Source organism: Hibiscus syriacus, unplaced genomic scaffold (assembly GCF_006381635.1).
Source record: "Hibiscus syriacus cultivar Baekdansim isolate YM2019G1 unplaced genomic scaffold, ASM638163v2 tig00110346_pilon, whole genome shotgun sequence".
Taxonomy (NCBI): domain Eukaryota; kingdom Viridiplantae; phylum Streptophyta; class Magnoliopsida; order Malvales; family Malvaceae; genus Hibiscus; species Hibiscus syriacus.
The window spans coordinates 1,320,645-1,330,000 of record NW_024062697.1 but is presented as its reverse complement, the minus strand read 5'-3'; the positions used below and the strand labels follow the sequence as shown (position 1 = coordinate 1,330,000).

Below are 9,356 nucleotides of genomic sequence, written 5' to 3'. Positions count from 1 at the left end.
ACATACATACATACATACATACATACATACATACATACATACATACATACATACATACATACATACATACATACATACATACATACATACATACATACATACATACATACATACATACATACATGCATACATGCATACATACATACATATGTCTACCTTGATTTGAGTCATTGCTTTGCTTGACGTTTCAGAGAAGTAACTGTTTGTTGATCAAGTTTGTTATCTCACCCAGAACATCCAATCCAATCTAATCTAATCCAAGTGAAAATTGCATAAAAAAAATCATTGAACGTATTTTACATAGTGAACAAAACTGAACTTGTATTCCTTTGAGAACGGGGTAGCTATGTATGATAAAGTTACTATATATGGATATATCATATCTTGCTCCTCATTCTCACCATGTTTGCTAGTGTTTCTTGAGCAGCCAAGGTATTGGCATGATTGTGGCCCAGCATGACCGTCCGAATACTAATACAAGTTCTGCACAGCTCTTCGCTGCTGTCGAAATGGCCGCCTCTTAACAGCAGCTTGGCTCTGGTTTCCAACAGGGTTGCCTTCAACAACGTCACGTCTTACCACACGTACTCGTCCACCCTTTGCTTCCCTTGTAACTTGTTCCTCTAACACAGCTACCCTTCACACCAGTCTTGTATCTGCGATACGAAAGACTTCTCGACTTCCTTCAACACATTCGTGCACACCTTCAATAACTCCAATGCCGAATTGCATCTCGAGAACGTTGTGAAGGCTCTAATCGCCAGCGTTACTGCCATCTGCTTGATATATGTCAACATATCTATTGCTTTTAACTGCATAACCGGAGGTTCTGACTTAAACCCGAATACAAGAAATGCAGCGACCCATAGATGATCAGAATTCATCAATGGATTCCCGATTTTTCTTACGCCGAGGACTGTGGCTTTAGCTGCCAATAAGCGCTCTTTCCTCTTTGCAAACGCTTTGAGTTCTAGTATGGAGCTGAATCCAACATCCATTCTGTCCATTAGCTCTTCTTGCCAATCCTAGCTTTACAAAGAGATTGGCACAATTTTTCTCACTTTGAGTAGCTAAACCGCATCCGCCGCACCTGCAACTGAATGTGAGACTTGGACACTTGACCCACCTTTTGAATCTGTTCCCAACAACAGGCATGTAGTTAGCCGCGGTTGCTAGCAAATTTGCCGATATGGGTGATGGGGCAAACCAAGCACCGACAAGAAGCATTCGCGAGGTTAGAATACTATTCCTTCTCCCACAGCCTTGATGCAAGACGGCGAAGCAGAAATATAGAATTTTCATCAGGAAAGGGTTGTGTTTGCAGAACTGGTAGTTCGGAAAGTAGTGCACCAATAATCCACAAACCAAAGCTCAATCTTCCCAGTTTCTCATCAAATTTTCTCAAGAACTCCAACTCGTCGGACGGATAATCCCTTTTCCTTCTTCCTTGTACTAATATTATTGCATCGGATAAAGGCAATGAAAGAAGTTGCATTATGTCAAAATTCATCACCTTCTGTAGCCTAGTTGTGATGATCACATGAGACCCTCCAGTGGTCCTAGGAATCAAGTCATGCAGGTCTTTTCCTTCCCGCCACTCTCGTTCCGTCTCAAGATTGTCAATAATCAACAAATAAGGCATGTCCCGGAACACCTCGCTCTTCACTCTCTTGAATGCTTCAAATTCCTGCTCCTCGAAGCTTCGAATGCGGCCCCTTTGCTTCTCGTCTTTGGCGCTCACATCCAACCCCAAATTGAGTGATAAATTCAATATATTTTGCCATAAATATCTGGCTTCTCCACCAACCCAAAGAACAGTCTTATGTCTCTGGGAATACCTATAGGCAAACTCAAGAGCAAGCTCAGTCTTTCCAATGCCAGGGACACCATTTATGCAAATTACACTGCTGCCTAAGCTCTTGAAGTTCCCACTTTTCGACTTCAAGAATTTTGATCTTTTCATTGAACTTCTTCCTACAATTGGTTCAACCCATGCCTCAAGCGTAGGCTCTTTGCTCTTACCAAATTCTAAATTAATGTACCTCCCCCTAGTGGAAACATGATCACTTTCTTCATCCGCAAGCCCTTCAGATTGTCCGCTACCTTCGCCTTCGATAATCGGCATCGAGCGACAATGCTCTTGCTCAGCAACTCCAAATAAGGCAGATTCAATCTCCACAATCTCCTTCTCTCTTCCCACAAAATATCTGTTTCTGGGGAAGGGCAGCTTCTGAAATCCTTCATCAACAAAGTCTTTCTCTGCTAGAATCTTTCTCCCAAGCTTTGCACGCAGTATTGCTGCAGTTTTAGCTACACAGCTACTCCGGTCACTACACTAAATTTATCAATTTGTGACAAAACAAATTTCTAAATGATGTTATATATAACGTCACAAAATATACTATAAACGTGATATTTTTTGTTTTCGTCACATTTAGTGATTGATGGCATATCTTTTATGATAATTTTAAAAATAATCATTGATTTTCGTCACATTATGTTTGACGCCAAAATTTGCCTCCAAAAATATTTAGTGGAAATCTTTTCAATGATATTTAGACAAAATGATGACGTTATAAATTCATCCTGATAAAATAAAAGTATTAGTGACGATTTATTATTATGACAATTTGATTTAAATAAATTTTATTCGTGACGATTTGATTCGTCATATTTTGTAATATTTAAAAGGTGATATTTTATTTGTGCAACAAAAATAGATTTAATATGACAAAATTAATGATTTGTCACTCCTTTTTATATTTGTTGTTTTTTATGTGAATATTTTAAAAGACATTATATGATTGTGTAGTTTAATCTCTCACACCAAAAATTAACTAAAAAATTGAAGGGAAAATTTTAAGGTGACATGTTGGATGTAACACTAATTCAAAATCTAATTAGTGAAAAGTTTTAAATGTATTTGATTTTATGCTCATAATTTCAGCTGCTCCTATTAGTTTTCTCAAAGTTAGGTTTCATAAATATTATATATAAGGCCTTTTTGGGTAATATATTTAATTTAAGGTATAAAAAAACTCTTAAATGTTTGAAAATAACAAGTCAGTCCATAAATTTTATTTTGCACCCAATTAAGTTATTGTATTGAGAAATTAAATTAATTAAGTATTTAAATTATAAAATTATATCAATTAATCCTTGATCAATTTTATTCATTACATTTAAATATTTTCAGTTTATTTGTTATGTGGTAACATACTAGAGCACGTCTCATGACGAACTCTAGTAAAGCCACATGGTATTTCTAGAATTTTTAACATTTATTTTTAAAAAAATTTAAAAATATCAAAAATTTTTATTATTTTAAAATATTTCAAAATTATAAAAATATTAAACTATTTATATTTTTCAAAAAATTTAAAATTTAATTAGAAACAAAACAATATTAAATAAGAATAAAGTCGTTAAATATATTAGAAAATTTTCAAAATTATAAAATATATATAATATATTTTTTGAAAAATGTTAAAATATTTTAGTTTTATGAAAAAATTTGAAAATTATTTAAAAATAATAAAATATTAATTATTATTAAAATTGTAAAAGATGATTAAATTTTTAATATTTCAAAAGTATAACATATTTATCTTAAAAACGATAAAAATATTAAACACTTATTCTATAATATTAAAAGAGTTATTATTAAAATGAAAAATATATATAAAAATCTCAAATATAAAATTTCTTATGAGATAATGTAATTATAGTGCGAGTTCCCTTTGATTGGGTGTATGATGTAGATATTTTGCTAATAAAAGTGTGTGGTTAAGGTTTGATCCCAATAATAATATATAATAATAATAATAAAACTTAAAATAAAATAATTAGGTCTAAATTACCAAAACATATAAGAATAATTGTCAAAATAGTAATTAAACATGCAAAATAAGGATTACATTAGAATTTCTACAAAGTAAATGGAACTAAATCTGTAATTAACCAAACAATGATGAAAATATGAGAGTCCAACAATCAATTAGTCAAAATAAAAATCCAATTATGGTAGAGCTTCTTTTGAAGGTAGCTTGAAACGTCTGGATGTTGACTGTATTGATCTTTATTATCAGCATCGGATTGATGCCAAGGTTCCCATTGAAATCACGGTTGTTTTTTTTAATTTTCATCCTTTTGCTTATTGGTCATGTAGTTGATAAAATGTTTGTCTTAATGTCACACTGAAATGGATATTTATATTAATGGATTTTAACCCAAATTGGACACCTTAAAAAACTAGTTGATAGTGGTGTCCAGTTAGAGTGGTCTTTGTGGTCCAGAGATGTCGAGGCTGGCATTGTTCCAACCTGCAGGTTTATTTATTCATAGCACTTGAAAAAGGTTTAAGCAAGAGAGTGTGATTTCTTTTATGATTTTCCAGAGAACTTGGCAGAGATTGTTGCTTACAGTCCACTTCGGAGAGTGTTCTTTTCATCAGTGCCTAAAATTGTGAAAACTGTCCAATGATGACAGCAGGAATGCGTGTAGCTTATCTTTCACAATCTCCTGAATAATTTCACATCTTTACCGAGACTTTTGACCGAAATATGGATAGTATATGTTCATATATATATATATATATATATATATGAACATGAGTTATATAGTTGTATTCTTTTTAATATTTTTCTTATTTTGCAGTTTTGACATATATAGTGTAATTGTTGGACCAATCGGTTGAACCGACTAGTTCGATTAATTTTTTAAATCCATGTGAATGACTCTTGTCTAGAGTTTTGCAAGACCACAGGTTCTTCTTGTCGTCCATAGCATCACTCGAGGATAAAAGAACTTTTCTCTAGTTGTATTGTTGTCTTGGTCTAGAGCAGCTCTTCCATTTTAGATTGTGCATGATTGTACGCTTCACGTTGTCTTCTTCCCCTGTTGTTACGCTATTAAGCAAATCTGGTTTCATTTTTTGCAGTATTTTTAAAATTTGTTGTTGACAATCACGTTTTGAAAGGTAATGTATTCTTTTCCCCTTATTTTATTGTACATGTTGTAAAGTAAAATTGGTTTGTATTAGTGATTCTTTATCCTTTTGGATGGTTTCGTAATAGAAACTAAATATCTCCAATATTAATTAAATAGTACATATATAGTATACAACTTTTGATTGAATATTAAAATAATTTGATTCATTGTATGAATATGCTTTTTTGCTTGGGATTTACGCAATTAATTTATTTGTTTGATTTTTAACTCGAGGGAAACCAACACTTTTGCATATCATACTGTTTGTAATACTGCACTAATGGGCTGTTACATTAGCTTTTACCTTTGTTATTTTCAACCAACCACTGTTGGATCATAATAGTCTTCAAGTATGGTTGTCCATTTACTACTACTAGAGGAGCAGAGGTCGGATTTTCCTTTCTTTTCCTATTTGATTTCTTCTCTAATTTTTTATCCTTTTCCTTTGCATGATTTTGTTCGGAGGTGAAGACGTGCGGACTGTTTAAGGTTTTTGTCCCGGTGCTATCATCAGGAAACCATGATTGTGTCATGGCCGGATTTTATGAGAGAAGAAGGTGGTGGCGGAGGTTGTACCTGTAGACCTAGATTGACTAGGGTTGTGTCAAGCGCCGACAACATCAACTAGGGCATTAATTAACATGAATATCAAGGGTTTTTGTTTCTTTTTTTTGTTTGTATTTTGTCCTTTAATTGCATTTCATAATAATTTGTATCTTTTATCATAATTTATAAATACTTTTGTATTTTATTTTAATTTATAAACGTTTTATACTTAATTGTAATTTATAAAAAAAATATGTACTTTTTTGTAATTTATAAAAAGTTTGTACTTTATTGTAATTTAAAAATAGTTTTATCCTTTATTATAAAATTTAAAAAGTTTAGCCTTTTATTGTAATTTAATTTTTTTTTAGTTTTAATAAATAACTGGTGACTATATTTCTTCGTCACTAATGTAATAAAATTATTACATTATTTGTGACGATATATGAATAATTAGAGACAAAATTTTATATTATTTAATGACCTAATTAAATGTCATTGAATATAAATTATTAGGTAATGAAGTTCATTAATGTCACTATATTTTTAATAATACGTGACAAAATATATAAATTATCACATTTGATATTTAGTGACACATCGAATTACAGTTGAGAAGCCCCGTGATCTCATCCAGTCCGGTGCCGAAGAAGAGTGGAATCAAGTTCTTTTGAGCAAAGAATCTGATCTCCTCCAAGCTGAGATGGTTGAGAAAGCTACATGTTGTGACCACCACGACTCCATATGTGACCGAGCAGATTACTCGGTCAGCAATTTCATGACTGAGTATCCGAATACTTGGCCCTATCCGCAACAAAGGAAGCGATTCCTTGAAGCTCCAGCTCCGATTTAAGCCACTTACAGAAACGACCCAAGTTAAGATTCTGTCCATGGAAGCCAATGATAACACATCACAACTCCTTAGTTTGGCATTAGATGCCGGAGAAACAGGAGCTTTTGTAAACGAAATTTGAGGCACGGGGAACGAGAATGAGATGCGTGGACCAGGATCTGGAACCGGAACACAAGTCACGAACTTGGGCTTGGGATCCGTAGGGTCATCGGAGTATTCGTACAGGTCCGATGGTGGAGTGTAGGAACTACTCGGCACATCATCAGATTGTGAACCCTCTTGGGGTTTCGGGATTGTGGCTCTCGGTGATATATACGGTGACTGCAAAGCCGAAACAAAAGCGGACGATGGTGGGGACACCAAGGAGGGAGAGTTGTAAGGATATGACTCCATTGATGATTTCAAGCTCGAAGAAAGCAGATCCTTAGCCATCAAGGCTAAAGCATCTTTGTCTCTACCGGTTGTCTTAATGGTGAGGGAATGCCTGCTATTACCTGATGATACTGATGCTTCTTCTTCTTCATCCGTAGTCATGTCCATGTCCCTTACAATAGTTCTATCACTTCTTTCAACTTGTAAGACAAGCTAACTAAGCTCTAGTGTTGTACAATGTTGCTTCATTAAGTCCTACACCATGAAAGGCTTTGTACTTGAAAAAGTTACCATCAACTTCACAAAGAAGCAGATAAAAATATGAGACCCTTTCCTGGATTCTCCTGCATCAATTGTCTCTCTGAAAAATACTAATATAATTGAGTGAAGGGCACAGCCTCTTCCTCTGACCAACGGCTACAGTACATGTTGAATGCAACAGTGATGTAAAAATGGAGAAATCTGCAAGTGATTCTGAGATTATTATCTCACTTCATATTGGTGGGCCTTGCTTCCATTACAGCTAACACCTGTTTTTGTTTTCTTTTTGCCCATCTGAACATGGTGGAGTAGAGTTTTTAGTAATAACAAGGAGAATAGTCCATTTTAAAAACCTTAATAAACTGATATTATAAATCGACGGGGACAGGATTCATTCAGCCTTTGCTCTGAAAGGCTCAATCAGAAACAAAATACAAAGAGAAAATGCCTCAGATCGTTCTTTATTTGGAGTGTAAACAATGCTTTGTTTCATTTCATATGTACGCATGTACAATGCAATAAATACAACATAAATTGAATTACCTCAGCTTTGTTTTGCTTTGAAGCAATGGAAATTAAGAGAAACCCTCTGCTGCAAATCCTGAAAGGCCATCATTTCTATCTTTTTTTTTTTTTGTAAAAAAAGAACTTACCTCACAAAACCAAGTTGTAGGGGGGATCTAATGTTGGGCTGGATTTGTGTTTGAACATTAAATATTTGAAAAATGCGTAAAAACCCGTGGCCCGTACGGATTTTGGACATAAAAAATTGAAACTCGTTTAAATTGCGGGCTTTTTAGCCCGGACTGTTAAACCCGCGGGTTTAATGGGTATAACCGCGGGTAGCCCGCAATAGCCTGCTTAATTTAAAATTTATAAAATTTTAGAGAAAATAAACTTAAAGAATTTTATAGAAAAAGAAAATAAATTACCTATAAATATGATGTTACTTATAACCATTTTAGTTCTTAAATTTATTAGGGCATGTGTCATAATTCTACCGTTGTTTGATTTTTTTTCCATTTACAATGTATCAAATTATTCTTCATTTAAAAAAATAAAATTTAAAAGATTTATATAGTATTTAGTCTTATAAAATTTACATCATTATCACTTTGGTATTTAAAGATTTTTTTATTTAATTTTGACCTTTATTTTTTTCATGAAGTATGTTATCCATTTCGTTCTTTAATTATAAAAAGTCACGTGATATTCTAATAATATATCACATGACACGTAATATTTGGATTAAAAAAAAGAAATAAAAGTAAAAGAAAAAATTGAAAACATAATTTTCAACTTTTAAAGGCTTTTAAAAAAGCAAAATTGTTAGATTTGTATAATATTTGACTTTATTGAATTTTTCTGTTTGAATTTCTGCTTGCAGACACTTCTGTGTCTTCATATTATAGCATTGAATAATCGTATTTTATAAAAGTATAATGTGGTTATTATTTTATTTGTTTTTCAATTTGGTGATATAAGTGAATATTGTTTTTTTTAATTTGAGTTTAAGTAATTATATCATTATATATATTAATGATTAAAAAATTAAAAAAAATATTATTTTATAATCATTTCCGGCTATTTAAAATAAAATTTAAATATTATTTATTATTTTTACGGTGCTACCTTCCTTTTCAAGTTATTGGAGCATTTTTAAAGGTGTAGCAAGTTAGAACATTATTTTTTATTGCAAATAAAATTATTTTCATTTAATGGGCCGCGGGTAAGCCCGTTTAACCCGCGAGTTAAACGGACGGCCACATACCTTAAAATTCAAAACCGTTTATGATTGCAGACTTTTTAAATCGCTCCGTTTAAACCCGCACCTTCAAAACCCGCGGGCTAAACGGGCGAGTATCCCGTATACCCACCTCTAACCTTATAAGAAAACAATCATTTTTTCTTAAATTTGGATACATATTAAGTTAATAGTAATTTGATAATAAACATTTACTTGTCTAATATTTGTGGTTTTCGAACTGGAAACTTTAAAAATTAACAACAAATATTTTAACATTGAGATCGTTTAATTTTTTTGCAAAACAACTCATTTGTACAACTCGCAGATTATAAAATCAATGGTATTTTTAGTATGATTTAATCTACAAATTGTTTCTAACTATATCATGTATTAATTTAAATGCTTAACACATTTTAATTAATAATTACTCTTTAATGTTTTCATTTTCCATCACACTTATTAATTGGTGATGTGATAAAGAGTATTACATGGCAAACACATAATATTTCACAAAAAAAATATAAAAGTTTCAATTTTTTATAGAAAAATATCATATCATATTATGAAAATATTTGATAACTTTCTATT

At 32.3% G+C, this 9,356-nt stretch overlaps 1 pseudogene; it reads right to left on the bottom strand.

Moving 5' to 3' along the window:
• Positions 1-309: 309 nt before the first annotated feature.
• On the bottom strand, positions 310-6,845 carry LOC120120741 (annotated as a pseudogene).
• Between the last annotated feature and the right edge of the window lie 2,511 nt (positions 6,846-9,356).